The sequence below is a fragment of the Xenia sp. Carnegie-2017 genome, unplaced genomic scaffold, assembly GCF_021976095.1.
Source record: "Xenia sp. Carnegie-2017 unplaced genomic scaffold, XeniaSp_v1 HiC_scaffold_6, whole genome shotgun sequence".
NCBI lineage: Eukaryota > Metazoa > Cnidaria > Anthozoa > Malacalcyonacea > Xeniidae > Xenia > Xenia sp. Carnegie-2017.
Window position 1 is genome coordinate 4,774,912 of NW_025813526.1, and position 22,512 is coordinate 4,797,423.

General features: G+C 35.3%; 1 long non-coding RNA gene and 1 pseudogene across 1 annotated transcript; one reads left to right on the forward strand and one right to left on the reverse strand.

Annotated features, from left to right (window-relative positions):
* Nucleotides 1-221: 221 nt before the first annotated feature.
* Nucleotides 222-22,151, reverse strand: LOC124458054. The gene is made up of 3 exons (XR_006952967.1): nt 21,980-22,151; nt 17,740-17,745; nt 222-232 (listed from the first exon to the last, which is right to left on the reverse strand). It is a non-coding gene; the product is annotated as an uncharacterized LOC124458054 (long non-coding RNA).
* On the forward strand, nt 9,970-11,397 carry LOC124458053 (annotated as a pseudogene).
* Nucleotides 22,152-22,512: the final 361 nt, after the last annotated feature.

Sequence of the window (22,512 nt, forward strand, 5' to 3'; positions counted from 1 at the left end):
TCATGTGTCCAGTTGCCGTTCAATGGATGAGGCCTACACCGCCACAATAGAAGCCCTAAGGATTTTCCCTTTCCTCGACAATGATGCAACTATCAATGGCCTAATTAGAGAGCTTCCACAGTACGTCGCTGCTGCTCAGGATGTGGTCATTGAACAAGAGGAAAAGAAGGTGGAGTGGTGGCAGGCCCACGCAGACCGTCTCCCAAATTGGTCCATGGCAGTGAAGAAAATACTGTTGGTCCAACCATCGTCTGCTGCCGAGAGAGATTCAGCATCCCTGCAGCTTCATTCAAGGATCAACAAGATCGTGCACTTGCAGATTACTTGCAAGCAAGTGTGATGCTTCAATATAACAAGCTAATTAACTGTTGGAGAACGAATTAGAGAAGTCAAGCCGGACTGCGTGGTTCAGAAACTAGCGAGATTATTCAATGTTAAATTTGTTATCCAGGGCTTTGTCAGAAACTGCATGGTTAAGTTTTCACTGTATTTGTTTTTATTTGTTTTGAAACCCAGCGCGCACAGTTCGTTGTTGCTAGCGCGCGCACCGTTCGTTGTTTACTCGAAATTTGCATACTTTACCATGGTAACTGGAGGCCATTTGAGTGCAAAACTGTGTCGTGCTCTGCTACACGAGATGGTTAGCAACTAGCAAGCTATCCGCGGATAGTTATCCACCACACTATCCAGGCTTTGTGCAACCTACTTTTGTTCGCTGGATAACTATCCGCTGGATAGCAGATTTATTCGCTGTATAGGCCCAACCACCGGATAAAGTTACCCAGGTTTTGAACAACCAAGCCCAGAACGTCTGGCCAGGGTTAATAAAATACATTTTCAAACTTGTCTTGTGAGTTGTGAAGTTTGTGCACAGAATAATTTTTTAAAAAAGTAGCATAATTTTGAAAAGCGAGCATAATTTGAGCATAATTTGGGCAAAAAACGAGCACTGCCACTAGCATAATATGCCACTTTTACTAGCACAATCGGCAAATGCCTATTCACCGCCACTACAGGCAGTTGCTAATGATATATTCCAAGTGAACAGCAATGTTTGTGAGATGCCTGATCCTCTAAATGTATTTAACTCTGATGATGTTCCAGAATATCTCAAACATTCTTTTGTTTTTGCGATGAAAAAAAGCCTACGCCAAAGAAAGTCATTAAAATGCCTGATGCATCTCCACAAAATGACAACGAGCACCTAACGTTCGAACACTTGACCAAATTCATCAAATCTCTTGGAAGTAACGTCGGTGCATTTCTTCAGTTCACTACTGGAGCCAGTGTGGTTCTGCCCGAAATGAAATTAAAGGTCACATTCGCTGACTTAAATGGTTTCGCTCGTCGGCCTGTGGCGCATACTTGTGGTCCTTTACTTGAAGTTCCTCACACCTATCAGTGCTACAATGAACTAGTTGAAGAGTTCTCATCAGTTCTTCGTGAGAAGAGTTCGTGGACTTTTGATATTGTCTAATGGGGACATTGAAGTTATATCTACGTACGCTTTATCTGAATTTTATGTGGCACTCTAGTTTTGTTAGCTTTGTACATGTTATGATATGTGATGTTTCGTTGTTGTTGGTGAAATCCATGATATACTATTAAAACAATCTTTCACATTATTTTATTTTCTATGTCAAAACTAAATATCTACTGTAGTTTTTCTTTCAGTCTATTTTTTTGGTTGGCAAGACCGATGTATAGGATTTTTTCATCACTTCCGTGACTCTAGTGTTACGTAAGAGCGTTTGCGATTCTTAATAAAGGTTTGAAAAAGTTATTTTTCATGTCATACATAACAACAGTTCCTCTACAAGAGAAAGTGCTTTACAAATATTAAACACACCAGCACATGGTACTAATTATTCTAAGAATGATTTGGTTGTGCTTCTGCTAACAAACGTTCATACGTGATCAACGCACTTCTCCAGTTCTGCGGTGTTTCAACTTCAAGCAAATGTGCATTGTATGAAAAATATTCTTGATAAATACAATTTTCATTATCTGTCATGCCAATGAAGTCTTCCGCCTGATTGATCTCTCGTTGATCAAACATTTTCTTGTAATCTTCTGCTTCAACAGATTCAGGAAGGAAATAAAGCTGATTTGGAATACCAGGTACAGTATAGTAGCGTGATTTGCGTACGTAATGAGAATTCCATGATTCTTTCATTTCACTTAGTGAGTCCTTCATCACTGGGTGAAAGCAGAACCAAAGACACTGAAGATGCATAACGTTGCTAGTATCCAGTACACCGCGGGCAATAAGATCCTTAAAAAAGTTTATCCACCATGACGCCCATGATTTACGCAATATGGCCCACCAGGCTTCTATCCTTTGGTTGGTATGCGATGACCCATAGCGATGTGCTTTTAAATCTGCTAGAGAATCCTGGTGGTTTCTTCGTAGAAAGCATTGAATGGTGGCCATTATACCATTCTCCGTACCTCTATCGGTTCTTAACAGAGTAGGACAACATTGTATTTTCTGAACACAGTCAAAAAACAAACGACCAACGACTCGAGGATCGTTATTCGATTTGACGATTTCCAACCATAATATTCGGCGACTAAAGCCATCAATGCATCCATGAATTGCAAAGCCATATGGCTTCAGTTTATCATACCCGTCAGCGTGCCACGCATAGTTGGGTCCGGGATTCAAATGGTTTGTTCTTGTAAGTCTGTTTGCTCGTCGAAGTCTCGATGCTTCAGGGTCGATTTCTTTAAGTACAGTTTGAACAACCGAACGTCGTACTTCTCCAAATAGCTCTATAGCCAAGCATATTACCGCATCCATTAATTTCTCGTAAAATGTATTCTCTGATACGATTTTCGTCAACAACATTCCCTTGCCGACGCAACCCAAACTGTTTTAACTTATTTAAAAGCGTACTTCTTGAAATGGAAATGCCATGGAATTTATCGAGTAAACTCAAAATGGTTTTGTATTGATAATTCTTACTAAAATAATATCGTATTGCTTCTTCCATTTTGTGGATGTAAGCTCAAAGTATTAAATCGTTAGCAATTGTGATGACCGCTATACTTCTCATTTAGTCATTGTTGCTATTTAACCAGAATATGGATTTGTGTTTGTGTACTTCTGTTTGTGTTCGTGTGCTTTTATTTGTGTTTGTGTTCATGTGCTCTTATTTGTGTTTGTGTACTTTCATTTGTGTTCTTGTACTTCCATTTGTGTTGGTGTACTTCTGTTTGTGTTTGTGTACTTCTGTGTGTTCGTGTGCTCTTATTTGTGTTTGTGTACTTCTGTGTGTTCGTGTGCTCTTATTTGTGTTTGTGTACTTCTGTTTGTGTTCGTGTACTTCCATTTGTGTTCGTGTATCTTCATTTGTGTTCGTGTACTTTCATTTGTGTTCGTGTACTTCTGTTTGTGTTCGTGTATTGTACTTGTGGGCCACCGTAGTTAAGTTTGTTTTATAAAATGGATTTGAGTTTGTTTTGTACACCAGAATCAGAAGGATCAACTGCAAACACATCAGACAATTCATGTCTTAACACATCAGAAAATTCAAGTCCAAACACATTAAATTGGATCAAGAGAAAATTTTATTATATATGTGAGGATGATGATGATGATGTAAACATCGAACTTGCGCGAAATCAAAAAGAAATTCGCGATTTAAGAAAAGAACTATTTGATTTGCAGACTGAATATGAAGAATTGAAAGAGAAGGTAGCGCAAAATGAAGCAAAACAAAATGAATATTTAAAAGATTTTCAAGCTTTGCAAGATGAATGTGATGAATTAAACCATTTGTTAATTGATTATGAAAAAATAAAAGAAAAACCTCAAGTGAAGTTAATATTAGCACAAGCTAATTTGGATGAACTTCAAAATTGAAATGAGTGTGATATCAAAACGATGACAGACGAATTAAAGGTTGAAGACAATGTTTACTACAATTCGTCAATTAATTTATTAATCAATTAAAATGTAATTGTTTCTCATCTTTGCTAAGATTAATATCCAAAAAAATAAAATCCAAATACTCGTTACATTTTCGTATTACATTTTTCTTTCTTATTTTTTCTGCTTTTTTTTGTTTTTTCTTTTCTTCAAGTAATTTAAGTTTGTGTTCCTTTTGTCGTTGTCTTGCTTGTGTTTCTTTTGGAATCTCAATTGCTTCCATGTAAATTATATTCAGCATCTCATCACAAACTTCTTTTGATACAGCGTTGTATATCTTTATTCCTTTTTTATTTTGTTGTTTCATTTTTGTTTGCCGTCTTTTGTATCGTAAAACACGGTCCTTTTGACATTTAACTATTCTTTTGCTTTCACTGCTGTGCGACAAGTGTGTGGTTGCAAGTGAAGTAGATGAAATAAATGCTTGGATTTTATAGTGTAAATTGTTGTGCAAAATAGCCTTGTGACCTTACAAACATGCTTTTTTACTTGTTTCACATACAATAAAACTTGCAATTTTTGTCATAACACAAACCGCATTGTGTGTTAAATACATTAAAGCAGTGAAAAAAAATTTTTGCATCTAAATTTTATTACAAAACTCATATTTTTGATTTTGTTGAAGTTAGTATAAGATTGCATCATCCATAATTATTGAAAATAATTGTTTAATAGATGTGGTGACAGCAAGCGGATTTTGTTTGAGTTATTAGTGTTCTCTAAAATTTAGGTATGATTCTAGTCATTAAAACTTGCAATTTTTTGTCATATAACACAAACTGCATTGATGTTTAATAAAAAAACCGATTTTGTTCGAGTTGTAGTACAGTATATACACACAGTAGATGAAGGTTAAGCTGTGTTTTGTAAGTCGTGTATCAAAATGACTTCGACGCCGAAGAGGAAATTTCTCTACAATATAACAGATGATAAGTTGGCTGAATGTGAACATCGCATCGATACCCACAGTGAAGTATTGACAGATGTATTAAAGTTGGTGCATGTGGAAGTAAAAAGCAAAAATTACGATCAAGTTCACGAACATTTGCTATTTGCTGATGTGTATAGCTCAAACCAAACGAATCAAAGAATTACAAAAAGAACGCAAAGAAGTGATAGACTCAATGCAGTAAATGTCAGAATTTTACTAAGTTTTAATACAAAACTTCGATTTTAATAAAGTAAACGGTTTGAACCCGGGAGTATTGTTACATGTTTGTAAACGTAGATCGTCCAGATGATAATATAGACAGTGAAGAAAAAAAATAAAAAATAAAGAAAAAGAAAAATTAGGTCAAAAAGAAAAAATGAAGAAATTAAAGAAAAAAAATGAAAATTATTTCAAATAATGAAATAATGAAAATAGTTAGTATATACATAATATATTAATCCTAACACGGTTTTTAATATGCACATGAAAAACATGTGCCTGTGGGCTTGGTAGCTCAACAGGTAGAGCGGCGGACTAGTATCCCGAAGGTGCGAGTTCAAATCTCGTCCAATTCACATGTTTTTCATGTGCATATTAAAAACCGTGTTAGGATTAATATATTATGTATATACTCTGATGATGGCTTTGGAATATAGTTAGTATATTTTCATTCAAAATTTGGTGAAAAATTGAATACATCAAAAAAAAAATTAATTGATTGACAATATAAAAAAACCATTTTTACTTTAAATGGTGAAGTTAAGGATCACATATATAAAATTTTTATAAAAAAACAATTTCAACAATTTACCAGATTTTTTGAAACAATTTTCAAAAATATTACAATATTACAATATTTCCTTAATATAGCAAAATTATCTGTAAAATCTGAGAATGATTTAGTTAGATTTTTTTTTCAAAAAAGCTCCGTTAACAACTTTTTCGACAGCCTAATTACCTTTAAAGGAAATCACTATACAGAGATTATTACATTCTTTTGAACATAATTTACAAAGTCATATTTCAGAATGATTGAGAAACTAATATATGTATTATGATTGTTCCAAATCAATATAAAAATGAGAAAATCTCATTTAGGAAAAAGACCAATTCGGAAAAACAAAACAAAAAGCTTATTTATAACTTAAATCCTGATGATGATGGTAGGGGTGGGGGTGGGTGGTAAAACAAATTGAAGCATTGAAGCATCAAAGAGAGATCAGAAATGGGATTTTTCAAATTAAGTGTGACAAGTTACAAAGACAGATTAAGAATTGTTCTTTTGCTGTGGCTGTATTAATTGGAAAAAAGTTTATTAATAATGACAGTAAACTATCGTCATTATTAATTTTTAAAAAAATTTAAATAAATCAGTTTATGAAAATATTTACTGTAGACTAAGTTAAAACATTTTATAAAGAAGCTAAAGTGTTTCCATTAATCAACTAAATATAATTTACGAAAACTATTTAACAAAAGTTAATTTTCATTTGGTAATTTTTTCTAAAGATAAATTAGATATAATAATTTATGATTCAAGAGTGACTAATCACGAATCCTTTCACGTAAGTGTAAAATTATTTTTTTATGGATAAATGATTCTCACTATGACTAAATCTTAAATCCTAAACTTTTTTCTAACTTAAAACTAGATTTATTTTGCTTTATATGCATGCATTATTTAAAATTTGATGAGTATGCAGATTCTCATTTATGTATAAATGAAGATACATGTTTAAAATGTTATTCGAACTGTAAGAAAGAAGCAATTTTTTCTATTCAATGCGCGGAATGTAATATAATTTGGAATTTGATTTAATTGAACCTTATATCAAAAGCAGTTCAGCACAACAATCACCATACGCAATCAAATTTCGTAAGTTCGACGTAAAGGCATTTCTTTCATTTTTTTCGTAATCCTTGATTCTTGCGATATGTAATGACATTTAGTAGCCTTCAACAATCAGTTATTACACACTTATCCATAAAAAAACGCAATATTATCTCAAAATACTGTATTACTAGCAGCAATTGCTATATAAACACTAGCTCAAATTTCAAAACTAGGAACCAAAATGGCGGAAATTGATCAGGTGATCAATATTGCCCAATCAACGTAAGCTAAACGGATAACAATAGATGTCCCAACCATTGAGTTCTATAAGACCTGGAGGGGAAACGTCAACCAAATTACTATAAATTATTAGCGCGCGGCCGCGTGGTCAAAAACATGGCGGATTTTGGTTGTCAAAGTCAGCGGAAAGATGCGGGCTCATAAAATGAAACTTTTTTCGCCCACCCGGATTTGACAACCACAATTGCGATTATATAAAATATCAATGCCAAGCACAAAAACTTTTAGAAATTTTATCTTTAAAACATGCTGCACACTTGTTTGGTAGACGGATGCTGAAGTAATGCCAGAAAAGGAAACATTTCATGACACCGGTAAGCAACGTAAGATTGTTTACTATTTAAAGTGTTCAGTGTTTTGTTTTAAGTCAATACTTGAAGTGTGATGGCATATATTTTGTGAATGTTTTTACTCCTAAGTTATAATTTAAGTTATGTTTATCCAGTCTTATTTGTTCTTTACTTAATCGCTTGCTAGACGAGGCAAAGCAACCAGTTCTTATCGAGATATGCATATCTTAAAACTCTTTGTTTCAACTGAGTTGAAATGCAGGATTTTTTCATGATATTTTTCTGAAAATATGAAGCAAATATTAAGGACAGAGCTGTATTGAAATCAAATGCAGTGCAGGATTAATTAATGAGCTCTTTGGTACATGTCGTACAATAAAAAATACCTGTATTAAACAGCTAGCCTGGACAATTTGACAGATTATGGACAATCATGATGATGGTGTGTAAAGGTTTGCTTTATGCTAAAAGTTTTATAAATGCCATCTGGTGTTTCTGTAAATGAATTGTTTGTTACACAGTGTAGTAAACAGGTTAGTACATCAAAATCAAGATAACTACTTTGTGCAATGATGTGCCAAATTTTGCTCCTACCTTGAAATATTTGCTCAAGAAAAGCTTATCATGACATGCATGAAACATTAAATACAGTACTGCATCATCTGACAAAATCCATACGTTTTTCAATTCCAGGTGATTAAAAATTCACTTAAGATGCATTGGTTGCAATGAAGTTGAATGTGGAAGAAGCAAAAATTGATGGCAAAGAACTTTTTATGTCTTTTGAACAATTACGATATCATTTAAAAGAATAAGAGTAGCAATCTAGTAAAAGAAGCGACATCTGTCTTCAACATGAGACTTTTCCAATTATGTACAGTTACTTTGTACAAAATACTATTTTAGATAAACTTGATTTTTAAGTCATTCACTGATATTTTTACCAAAAGACAAAAAGAAAAATTCAAAGGCAAAATGTAAAATTCAAAAATTTGTCAGGTTGTTTGAACCTAGAAAAAATTAGTATAGGTAACTGCAATTTGTAAGGACACAAAAGAAAAGTAGTGCAAGAAGGTTAGCATTTTTGAGAATTAATAAGTTCTTGACATACATTACACAAAGCCATAATATTATAAATAATGTCTGTATAATAACAATTATACAACATGCTAAATATCTTCACCTACATTATAATTATTTAAACAGGTTTGCCTCCATGCAGCAATAAGAAAAGTGTTATGTCAGAGAAACCAATGCACTTTGATTTAAGAAATAGTATTTTCAATGGGAAATTAATGTAGTTCTGTTCAGTAGTATATCCATGGTTGTCAATAACAATCCAGTTTCTAATATCTTGGCTCAAAACAGAACCAGCAACATGATTATAGAATTTCTGAATTTCGTTCTTTTGCTCTCCTAGTTCAAGATATTTTCCTCATAAGTTCTCAGTAGATTTACCAGAATATCATAATACTTTATAAGACACCCAGAATCAATCCTACCAAAAAAAACTCAAAAAAATTACATACCTACTTATAATATATTTCCAGTCGACTTAAGTCATAGGGGTAAGCTAACTTTTCTAACTCCTTTTTGGACATTTTAACTAAGATTTACCCATCTATTCAAGAAAGACAGTTGCACCAAGCTGTTCACAAACAGTCAAAAACACAAGTATTGCGCATGTGATTATGCATTAAAGCAGGGGTCTCCAAACTTTATAGCCATAGGGCCAAATAAACTTTCATCCAGCATGTTGAGGGCCGATGAACCGTATACCGCTGGTCAAAGAGCGAATATTTTAATAAAAGGAAGTACATAACACAAGCTTCATTAGTTAAGAAAATAGCTCCTTCCTTAGCTCAAAAACCCTTGAAAGCACTTTTCCACAACTTAACCATCTTACTGCAGTGTAATATGGCATGTCAACAGATTCTGTCTCAGTAGGAAGTTGGGACAAAAATTGGCGTAAGCCACTCTAGCTAGTTGGCTTGCGTCATAACGTGAACTTTCTGCACAAAGTTTATTTTGTTTAATAATATTATTTTTTTCTTAAGTGTCTCTGCGGGCCGGATTGAGAGGCCCAACGGGCCGCATCTGGCCCGCGGGCCGTAGTTTGGAGACCCCTGCATTAAAGCTTAACAACACATTGACAGTGTAAAGATTGCCGTTTGATATTTATTTCTAATATAGCTAAAGCATTACTTGAAAACATATACGCTATTTTACAGTAGATTTACTTCATTTAAATGTGTGTGTCTATTTCACAAAAACCTGAAGCATTATTTTCAATATTTTATGCTTACGGTATCGTGGTTGTTTTCGCTGGTTGTCATTACTATGAGCAGTAATAGAGATCCGTTTCGGGAGGGAGCGAATGTTAAAAATTTTTCTCAAAGTGGAAGTTTTGACAACCAAAATCCGCCATTACCGCCATGTTTTTGACCACGAGGCCCAGGCCCCTTTTCCCCTCCAGTTATTATAGAGCTCAATGGTCCCAACTCTTATTTATAGAGGGCTCTGATTTGAACTAGTCACCATACACTTGCTGTATGATATATTCAAAATGGCGGCAGTCAATCGAAGAGGAAGACTTGTAGCGTGTTATTTTCTTTTGCGTGTGCTGAGAAGTAGGAGAGAGCGAAAGCAAAAAAGAAAACATCGTTCTTGGGTTCATCCCATGTTTCAAAGAAGAGAATGTCTTGGAATTTTTCATACTCTTGTTCAAGAAATGAAAGACGAAGATCGCGAATATTACTACAAGTAAACAGAAGAGTTATTTTTATTTGATACTTACTAATCTTGTGGTCTTACTAGACATGCTTCTCTGGCATAACCAATTTGCTTGCATAAAACTGTATTATCTTACATGAACTTTTTAGTTGAAGTCGTGTAGATTGTTATAGAGTCAAAACATATGGTTTGGCCTTTTGTAAATTTTATATAAACACGAATGTCTCCAGAGAGGTTTCATCATCTTCTTGAACTTGTGGGACCTCTGATAACAAAAAAGCCATGCCGTTCCAGGAATGTCATTTCACCTCAAGAGAGGCTAATGGTCACTCTGAGATACCTAGCTGAGGGAGAGGCACAGCAGAACCAATCTTTTAATTTTCAAATGGGTAAGGCCACAATCTCAAAGATTGTTAGAGAAACGTGTGATGCGATTTGGACAGCACTCTACCAAACCTATCTGAAAATTCCCACCTCTTTGGAAGAGTGGAAGAAAATAGCAGTTGGTTTTGAGAAAGAATGGAACTTCCCTCATTGTCTTGGAGCAATAGATGGTAAACATATCATGATTGAATGTCCCAAGAATGCTGGTTCTTCATATTATAATTATAAAAATTGCCACTCCATTGTGCTTCTTGCAATTTGTGATGCAAACTATTGTTTTACTTTTGTTGACATTGGGGATTATGGAAGCACTAATGATGCAAGCATTCTGGCAAATTCAGCATTTGGAAAGGCATTTGACAAGGGTCCAGAAACACTAAAGATACCGAAACCTTGCAGTTACAAACATTTGCAGAAACTGCCATTTGTGCTCATTGGCGATGACATTTTCCCACAGAAGAGTTGGTTGATGAAACCATTTCCTGGTAAAGGACTTCATGAGAACCAAAGAGTTTATAATTACAGGTTATCAAGAGCCAGGCGAACAATTGAAAATGCATTTGGAATCCTCTCTGCAAAATGGAGAATTTTTAGGAAGCCCATTAAAGCTAATGTTGATTTAGTTGACAAAATAACCAAGGCCTCACTATGCCTTCATAACTATCTTCGGCTTACAGAAAATGCTACATATACAACAGCGGGATTTATTGACAGCGAAGACAGTACAGGCTCCATTTTACCAGGAGACTGGAGAAACATTGGAAACAACAATGGACTACATGCATTTGGTCATGTTGGTGGAAATAGATACTGTTGAAGCAAGTGATGCACGAGATGCTTTTAATACATATTTTAATAGTGCTGAGGGTGAAGCTGATTGTCCATGGCAACTTCAATATGTAAGAAGCTGTGGGTCGATACAACATTAAAAAACTTTAATGGAATTTAATTGTAATTTTTTAGAAAATCTTTAGTCACATTGTTCATGTGTAAAATTTTCTTACAAGTAATTGTTCTTTATAATTGATTAAGCCCTCTTATTTTATGGCCTGATAGGGAAGCCTTAAGAAAGACCTTGCCCATGGATTTTAGAAAACACTGCCCTAAATGTGTTGCCATCATTGACTGCTTTGAGATTTTTTTGGATCGTGCATTAAATCCTCTTGCAAGGGCACAAACTTACTCCTCCTACAAGTACCACAACACGATTAAGTACTTAAATGCTGTCACTCCCCCAGTGTACAGTAAGCTTTGTTTCCAGTGGCTGGGAGGAAGGGTCGGTGACAAAAATTTGACTGAGAACAGTGGTCTCCTTGATAAGCTCTTACCTGGAGATGTAATCTTAGTTGATAAAGGCTTTGATATCCAGGAGTCAGTTGGTTTGTACTGTGCAACTATCAAGATGCCAGCTTTTACTTAGGGTAAAAAAACAGCTCAGTGGCATTTAAGTTGAACAAACCAGACAAATTGCTAATGTGAGGATTCATGTGGAAAGAGTAATTGGAATCATTAGAAAGAATTATGCACTTCTGAGTTCAACTCAGCCAATTGATTTTGTCAAATCTAAAGAAAATGAGCCCACTACAATAGACAAAATAGTTACTGTTAGCTGTGCACTAAATAACATTTGTGATTCTATCTTACCTTATGACTAAATAATATCTTTTAAAAGATTTTGCATGCATACACTTAAAATTGTACTAATAATATTCATAAGACATTTGATTTCATTATATTTCATTTATTCAATTTTTTGGGTCTTCAGTACCATTTTCCAGTTAACTCTGGAAAGAGTCTCCTCAACACAAATTTCTTTGCTGCCTCTATCTTCTTTTCTAGAACAACAAAATCACATTAGCTGAAACCAGTGCATGACAACTGAGCAATAACTTAAGAAAGTGAATTGCTATACATTAAGCTTGTTAAATGAAATTAGAATAATTTACAAATGTACTTGATAGTAATACGCATGAATTGCTTTAAGTAGTTTTGTGCCATCACTAAATCAATAAGAAAACACATTGCCATCATGTGTTACTTCGATGTAAAACAATGAGTTACTCATGAGTAACACATGAGTAACACATCATGAATAAGGACTCAAGTTTCTACATGAGTTAAGAGAATAAGGACTCAAGTTTCAACATGAGTTTCAACTCATGAGTAACACATGACTTACTTCTAGTTTTACTTCGATGCAAAACAACCTTTCATCTGTTGAAGTTTCAATTTTCTCATCTTTATGGCAAAATGGACACTATCAAATCAAAATCAACAGGTGATGTAATTATTATGTTGACCTTTTCCCCATGACACATAGACACAATGAATAACAAACCTTTATTTCACAATTACCATTGCCATAACATTGGCAAGAGACAAGTCAATCTTGAGAAGCACCAAGAGATCCATGCGTCAAATGAATACAGAATCCACTGTTTGTTACTGAAACATTTTCATGGTTTGTGTTTACCGATTTCCGTTTGTCTATTGCCACCTCTTCATGCTGGAAACCCCATCTTGTAGCTGCAGTTGAAAATTTCTTCAGCTCTGGATAGCAAATGCTTGCGATCAGACTCTTGGAAGGTGAATCTCTGTTGGTGCTACAAGCTGCTTTAAGGTATAAGCAAGCAATGATCGTCATATTTTTTTCACCAACACTTCACGACCCATCCATTCACAAAATTTTGATAACTATCAAGACTCTTATAATTTTTAACTGCTCTTTCGTGTACGCACTACCCGAAAATAATAAATACATGCCAACATGAATGTAGCTGACAGCAGGCCACAGATCGATATCGTCGAGCCATTGAGTTTTTGGTATTTCGTACGGATCATCTCCATTGCAATGTCCTAATTTCATTTTGTAACACGCTTTACTATCCTTACACTGATTATTTTCTATATATCCAGGCAAAAAACCTTTTTTTGACCTAGAAAGCGCTGACTTTATGTTACTAGCCACATTAACATATAAAGCGTGCACATGTCCTTGTCCTCCAGATGCTCCCGCAGCAATAGTTGCTAAAGCGTGCGTGACGTCACAGCAAAGGGTCTATAAGAGATAATTATTTCCCGTGCCCCGTCCTTGGCCTTTCCGTTGTTCATCTTAAGGTCGCTATTATCATCATTCTTGCGGTAAAACTCGTAACTGTCCTTGGACTTCAATTCGTGAAATTTCCTTTCTTCAAATATGATATCTCGACTGCAAGAAAATGCTTTCTTTTCGACATTGTATAGTTTATATCTTTTGGTGTTTTTTAGATATCCAACAAATACACATTTACCTGATTTCTCATCTAATTTATTTCTTTTAGCATCAGGGATATGCATATATGCAATACATCCAAAAACTCTTAGATGCATCCAAAAACTCTTAGTTGGCTTTTCACCTTGAACCATCTCGAACGGTGTAACTTCATATGATGATGTAGGACTACGCAGGGGTGGATCTAGGATTTTTCAAACATCAGTTTTGAAACGTCGGAGGCGCTTTGCACCTGGGTTGATCCGAGGCATTCTTCCCTGAGAAATTTTGAATTTAAGAGCCTTGGAAATGCCATTTTCAGCATTTAAGAGCAATACTAAATGTATTTTGTGGGCATCGTTTTTGTGTAAATACAAAACATTTTGCTTACGCTTTTTTCAAAAAAAATGAAGTGAACAATAAATACTTGAATGTTTTGCCAAATATTTAGGCTCATTATCATGCCAAATATATGGCTCATTAGCATGTCTATGAACATAAATTTCAATTTACAATAATGCTATTCCAAAAAAGATATTGTCTTTAAAAATTTCTACCAAGTTGTCAGCCATAGACCCCCTAGAGACCCTCATTCAAACCTCTATGTAATGAGTTGAGTTAGAAATTTGGTAGTACAAGGGACAGTTCATAGATGTGGAAAATCTCAGACTTCAAACCATGCAAGTTTGTTGTAAACCTTTACCCATCTCCACAAACAGTGCCATCCAATTCACCTTTTGAGAAAAAACTCAAAATTGTTTTCTGCCAAAGATTAAGCAAAAATCAGATTATCAGAGTGAAAATATGCAATTAAGGACAGCTTAATGCCATTAATGTTTATTAGGCATTTCACTCGACTAGTATCTTCTGTAAGTATATGCAAGGTGTGCTATATAGCAATCACCAGTAGCATTGTATTTGCCAATACAAACAGAATGTAACCAACATGCCTTCAATCATATAATTACATATGTCATGCTTACTGGTTATGATAAATATCTTTTCATATGATCAAAGCTTGTTTAAATGTAAATCCGAAATAATTTAGTTTAGAAATTATAATGATCATCAGAAAAATGACCTAGTGATCATGAAAATGACTTTGCTGTTTTGCCAAATTTCAAGGTTTATCTGCATACATAGGAACACATTTTTACTTTATAGCAGTGGCGTGGTGGCAGGGGGGGCAAGTGGGGCCAATGCTCCCCCAACTGTTGATTTCTGGAGGGGACAATAATGAATATGAGTCACGAAGTTTTAAATTTGGGCTAGAAAAATGAATTGAAGCAGAACAGTTATTTCCACAGTTATAATGTACAGTTAATGAAGTTAACTTTGCGGAAAAAGGAAGACTGATGAAACCAGAAAGACCAGAATGAAACCTTGAAAGGGGGGTCGTTTTACAGTCTATTAAGGAATAAAGTAATCAAGAAGCATTATTGATGTTTCTTATGTAGCCACGACACCTGACTTGTCAATTGTCACAATGACTGTAGACAACATACAGGGCTAAATTTAATGTCCTCTTAGGGGGTGCAACGAGGCTTAAAAATGTATAGTTTTTTTGCCTAATTCAATCAATTTTTTGGCTTTCTCCCACAGACAGGAATCGTTACTGGTATTGCATCTTATTATTAATCCAAGCATAATAATATTTTTTTGTGGGTAGCCTACTCACAGGTTAACCACAATGTTATACTAAAAAATGTCCAGATGCTAGGACGGCAATTCACGAATTGACACGACTACATGACGATGATGCGCTACGATAAATATTCGAAAGTATAAAATTAAGGAAATTTGTAAAATATTACCTGCAATAATTGAAATAAACATCTCAAAATATCATACAGGTATACTAAAGGTTAGTATTAATACTGAACATCAATCATCTACAATTCAAGACCTCCCGTAGGATTAAAAATAGAAATGTAATTGTATAAAATTCTGTTGTGAAGATTCTCTCTTGAAGTGGAAAAAAAATTAATTTTTTGTTAAAATTTTTTTGAGATTTCTTGAGGACGTCGCTACTCTTGTTATAGTGGCTAGCCTACTTAGCAGGTCTATTGAGTCATTGACTGAAGCCTGGCTCTCAAACAGACGTCCGACTTGTTTCAGTCGTTTAAGACAGTCGTGCATAGAGCGCAAGCTAGTAAACTAACAAGACAGACTTTTAGTTGTTGGTAATTGGAGACAAAATTATCATTTTTGTTGATAAATGATCTATAATATTTTGGTTATCATTACAAAAAATGACCGTCGGACCTCTCTTGTGATTTCTCATGTAGTTCATTAAATATTAGTCATTTACGCTATTCGCGTACCTATTTTTAATTTTCTAGTGGTAGTGCAGTCATCGGTAGAGTGTGTTGGGTTTGATGCCGTGGCCATGATAAATAATCACACTGATGTCTGGAGGTTTTATTACATTTATTCCCACACATAGAAGAAAGACTAGCACACAACAACTAACTGATACACATAATGATACAGCTATTTACATACGTGACGCTAAACTATGATTGGTCAGTTTATTTCCTCAGCTCTTGTTACAAATAATATCGATTACGTTTACAATCATTTCTATAATTAAACATGTAGGAAGTTAACACACACTTTACAAGATACACATATACACATCACATGATAGCATAACCTAACATCCCCCCTATTTCTGCAGTAGGCTGTTCTGACGTAGGTGTTGCGTAAGAAGGTTGGTAAATTTCATCGTCCGTTGGAGTCTTCTCAATCTCATCATGGATGCTATCAAAAAACTTTACGAATCTTACTCTCTCTACTTTCATGTTTTCAGGGTAATATACCAGGTATGCAGGGCTACACTTATCATACCCAATGAAAATCCCCTTCTTGCTTCTTGGTTCAAACTTTTTCGGGTTTTGCACATAGGCATAGCACACTGAACCAAACACATGCATCTTACTAAGATTAGGTTTTAACCCTGTTAAAGCCTCATAAGGGGTTTTACCCAACCGGTCATTGAAACTGGTTTTACCCAACCGGTCATTGAAACCGGTTTTACCCAACCGGTCATTGACCTGTTTCTGATATACACAGATGCCATCACTGCATAAGTCCACAAGGTCCTTGCCAGCTTTGACTCAAGTAGCAAACACCTGGCCATATTAAATAAACTTAGCCAAGCTCTTTCTGCCATCCCATTTTGGTGAGGCGAATAAGGAGCACATGTCTCATGTTTAATCTTGTTATCACGCAGAAGAGTTCTAAACTCATGTCCAACAAACTCCCCTCCATTATCACTTCTAATACATTTAACTTTGCCGAAAGGTACAATATCAGGCAGAAATTGTTTCGTGGCTTTGATAGTGTCAGATTTGTATTTCAAAAAATATATCATGATCACCCCACTGTAATCGTCAATAAATGACAGGGCATACTTGAAACCGTCTTTACCTTCTGGGCTGATCGGTCCTGCTAAGTCTGAGTGTACCAGATCTAATGGGGCTGTAGCTCTTCTATCAGGGGTTCTACTCCTTGCCTGTGTCATCTTGCCTTGAGTACATATCTCACATTCATTCTCATCATAACTTGAGATCTTCATTCTGTCCACTACCTTCTCTAATTTACGTATGTCCGAAAAATTACAGTGCCCTAGAATTCTATGCCATTCTAGCAGAGTCCCTGCGTCATTCTTAGAAGACGAAATGTTATTTAGGTAATATAAGCGCCCTATCTGCGCTATGTCAAAGACTATGCCGTCTGCGCTCCTAAAATTCTTGTTTTTTTTATCTAAATTCATGCTTCCGCCTTCTTCAATCGCCGCGTTGACCGAAAAGATGTCTTGATTATATGATGGAATATATAGCGCATTGTTTAAGATTACTTCATGCGTGCTTCCATTTACGTCATAAAGCCTTACTTTCGCTGCGCCCTTTCCTGCTACAACTTTAGCTTTGCTGGCGTCGGCGAGTTCTATGACATGCATATCCGGATCAAAATTTTTATCAAAATTAATGAACTTCGTTTTGTCACTGACAATATAACTAGTTGCCCCGGTATCTACTAGAAGACAATCATTACTGACATGACAAATATCACGATCACAATTTGCTCTTACATTAAACATAAATGTATGTTCACGGTTATCGTTGTTTTCCTTTCTTCGATCTTCTGCCTTCTTTGTTGTATCTCTTCTTCTCGTGTTGCTGCGACATTCCTTGATTTCGTGCGACTTGGTTTTGCAGATGGAACACCACTTTCCTTTCTTCGACCAACAATCAGATTTGCGATGTCCCTTCTTCCGCACTTGAAACAGGTCCCGTCGAACCTTTCGCTGTTTCTTAACATCATAATATTCTTCTCCGTCTCAACACTTCGGCTTTTCTCACTTTCTTCGTGGTTTCGGAGGGCAACTTTTAAATCTGCGAATGTCATTTGGTTGTCACGTTGAATCACGATCGCCGAGAATGTCTTAAAATAGGTCGGCAGCCCTTTCAGTCACCACTGTGTGACTTCATAGCTCAGTTGGTCAGAGCACTGCATTGGCACCGCAGATGTCATGGGTTCGAATCCCGTTGAGTCACCTGAATTTTTCAGGTTCATGAGATAATTGCTTAAATTGTCCAACAAAGTGCGAAGATCATATCTACATTTGATTTCAAACACCGCACTGCTTAAAAAACATTCTTTCATATCACAGGTTATAATAAACAGTTTCTCATGTAATCAACGTTAGTTTTCTCAAATTTTAAACAATGTGTAGTATAACAGTCCAATGATTGAATGATTAATAATCATAAAATGAAAAGCCCCAAACATTTGTTTATGATAAAATAAATAATAGTATGGCGCCTTATGGCTACAGATTTTTTATCCATTGAAATGTATTTGCAGGAATGTAGGATTTCGCTGCCATATAACGGCCACGATTCCCCAAGCACTAAAGAAATCATAGCTAAAAGTCGTTCGGCAACAAAAATTTTAGAAGCATGAATCTGCTTACCATACGTCATATTGACATATATCGCATCACATATAGCATAAATTGACTTCGATATTTTACATTCATGCATACACTTCAGTTGTCCTTTACTTACGATTTTGGATGTAAATTTCTGCAGAGAAAACTGAAAACAATGTTGGCTTGCTTTTGAACATCAATGACTGAAATGTCTCTCGCGAGATCGTCTTTGCCAAGCATTTACAATTCATCTATAAATTTTTCACCCTCTTGAAAAAATTCACAGTTTGGACAGCAGCATTCAAGTCAATATATGAATTTGTAAAAGATTTCCATAAATTCCATCTGATTGTAGTTTAGTTTCTATCATGCTTTAGAAAATTACTATGAAACGATCAAACATTCAATTCAGACAGTGAGCTTGACTATGTTAGTTCAGTTGGCTATCAATCGAAATCGGTCTAACCAATTACAGTAAGACAAAAATTTAAACGAACCAATTACACGATAGTAATTGGACTCCCTTATCGGTCCAGCCACCCGTTTATCGGTCGTGATTATTCCAAATCGTCCACTGCTCTGGCTATTGACCCATGGAATGGCTTAATAAATAAGCGTTCTTGAACTCCGTTATCGGTCGAACCAGTCGAGCCATCCCGCTTATCAGTCAGCCAGTTAATATAATTCTAGACATGTTTTTATCCACTGATCTTTTTACTAAGGTAGTATTTGTATAAGTTTTCATACATAAAACAGAATTTTGACGATGAAATCCAAACAATTACAGAACGAAAATATAATGATCAAAAAAATTGTAATCATTAAAATTGATAAATAATTTTTGAACTATAAACATAAGTCGCGTGACTGATTTGACATACCTTAGATCCGCCGCTGGGACTACGTTTGCCAATGTATACAGCGGTATTCAATGCTTCTGCCCAAAATTCTTTGGGAATAACTTCATAATGTAACATAGATCGTGTACATTCAACTAAAGTTCTATTCATCCTTTCATCGATGCCATTTTGTTCAGGACAATATGGAACTGTTCTTTGGTGGGTTATTCCTTTTGACTTCAAATAATCACCAAATTCTCTTGAACAGTACTCTCCTGTTGTATAACTTTAAGCATATACGACTTTCCTTGCATTTCTCCAATTCCCAGTAACCTTGAATCTTTAGAAATTGTACATTCATCATCTTTGAAAACGACAGTGGCTCCCAGTTTAATCATTGCTTGAACTGATAACAATTTCCTTTTTAAATCAGGTGAATAGAGAACATTCTAAGATGCAATTTTTTGGCTTGTCCCTTTTAGATGTTTGTAAATGTGGATCGTCCAGGTTGCTATAGTCCTGAGAAGGACTGTTTTTGTTGTTGTTGACTGAAGTTTCGACAACCTTAGCGGTAGTCATCTTCAGAGTCAAAAAAAATTTTTTTTTCAAATCCTACAATTGTTGCGAAAAAGGCCATCACATGAAAGTAGGCAAAAACAAATGAGAATAAATGAGATAACATTTGTCTCGTGATCTGTTGAGATAAAATATGATATTTTCAATATGAACATAATAGCCCAACATAAGACTTTTAAAAAAGCCATCACAATAATAAAATAGAGAAAGATTTATTAATAACGTTTCGTCTTAAGACATCTTCAGATTATTTGAGATAAATTATAAACATGAGTTCTTAAATACAAGCATATATTACAGGGTGTTAAAACCTCATGTATGGAATGAGAGGAAAAGCAGTCAATTTCGGTAAATCTCAGCTGCAATGGAACAAATCCTCCATTTTTGGTGTCAGCTGCCAGGGGCAGATCCAGCTTCGTATATGAACTTAGGCACAATGTCGCACCGTTAGTGCGACTTTTCTAGGGGGGTCCAGGAACATGCCCCCCCGGTAAAATTTTAAAATTGGATTGCGAAAAACGCTATTTCCTGCGTTCTTGCAGTTGGTCTTCTAAAATATTTATTACTGGAATGAACTAACATTCTTCCTCATAAATTATCGATTTTTGACCGTTTCGCTCAATATCAGAGCTCATCAGCATGCCTAGGAAACTCGCAGAAAAATATGCTTTGAGGGCTTCCAACATGGACGGCCTAGCTCATTTCAAACTTAGCCTAAAAAAGTTCTTTACGCTTCATCATATGGAATTTCATTTTATAATGGTGTAGTCATACCTATTTGGCTGATTATTATGCAAACGATTTTATGTCAATTTATCGAATGAAGTTGTCAACAAAAAAAAAGCAAAAAAATGTTTGTAGATGTTGATCGTCCAGGTAAGTAAAGTCCTGAGAACGATTGTTTGTGTTTATATTGACTGAGGTTAGCGGCAGTCATCTTTACAGTCAAGAGTTTAAAAAAGGCATGAAGTACTTTCACTCTGAACTAGAAAGCTAGTTCAATTCTTCTTTTGTCTTTTGCAAAAAGATCTATAATCTTTTCTATATCTGGATTAATGTCCTGATGAATATACAATAAAGCAAGACCATTTAACCTGTCAGCAGCCATAGTACTTCTTGTATAGTTCTTTAATCTTCGCAGAGCAGAGAAAGACCTCTCACACTCACAAAAGTGACTGGAATAGTACCTAAGATCTTTAACAATACTTTTATGTTCTCAAAACCTGGAAAATTTACCGACTTTAAAGTAGAAGAGACATTTTCAGGAAGACAAGTTGTAGAAGATGATTCCCATTATTTCTGCCAGAGATCAAGTTCACCATCAAAGCCTTTGGATTTGGAAGATGATCCAAGAACAAAGAAGAAAATGAATAAAATTTTTCCTTTCAAGAAACGCCACAAGAAAGACATAAAAGTAACTTGGATGGAACTAAAAACAAGCCATAATATATGCTAGTTGCTGATGAATCAAACCTTTTTTCTAGCTCAGAACACAAGTGATCAGCTAAAGGAATGGTAATTGTTTTCTTAAAGTTATCAGATACAGATTCAGACGGAACATTACTTCTAATTGCCTGACGATCACAAGTTCTAGGTTTTTTCTCTTCATCACCCACCTTTTCTGCCATCTTCAATGCAATACTGTACCAGTTAGCATGATCAACATCGACTTCATTTCTTACAGTTCTCGACAATTTTTCAATGCCTCAATCAAGTTCAAACCGTCAGCAATATCATTACTAGAAGAGTGAAGTAACTGAGTAACTGGAAGAGTAAGATCAAAAATACATCTAGTTATTACGAGTGCTGCAATAAAATCAAAAGATGTCAAAAGATGTAACAGAGGGGAAGCTTTACTAGAGGTCTCACGATTACACTTGCCTTAGACGTTAAAACTCATTTCTTCCAAGGAAAAAACAATAGCAACATACAATTCTTCAAAAGTATCTAAGCTAGTAATATGCTCAACCCATCTTGTCTTACAAGCACTTTTCAATCTCTTTTTTGCAGAATCTGGACAGTGCTCTCCAATGCATTTCTCCAAAATTAGTTGTCTGCATTGGGAAGAGTTGAAAAAGTTAGCAACTTCCTTCACATGTTCCAAAACATTTCTTACATACTGAACAGCACAAGTCCAACAAATACTAAGATTTAATCTGTGACTGAAACAATGTGTGTAAATGGCTTTCTCATTCAAATTCTTAATCCTTGCAGCAAGACCATTAATGCATTCCGCAACAGCACCTGCACCATCATACCCCTGCGCACGACAGTCCTGAATGTCCAAATTCAACTGTTCGTTTAAACATTTCAAAATCAGATGCAAGGTCCTTCCCAGACATACCCTAACTACAATGAATGAATCGAAAAAATTCTTCTCTTATGTTGAACTCCTCGTCAACAAAACGCAAAACCAAAGACATCTGTTCTTTATTAGAAATATCACATGTTTTGTCTGCAATCAATGCATAAAACTTGCTCTTTTTTACTTCAACTAGAAGC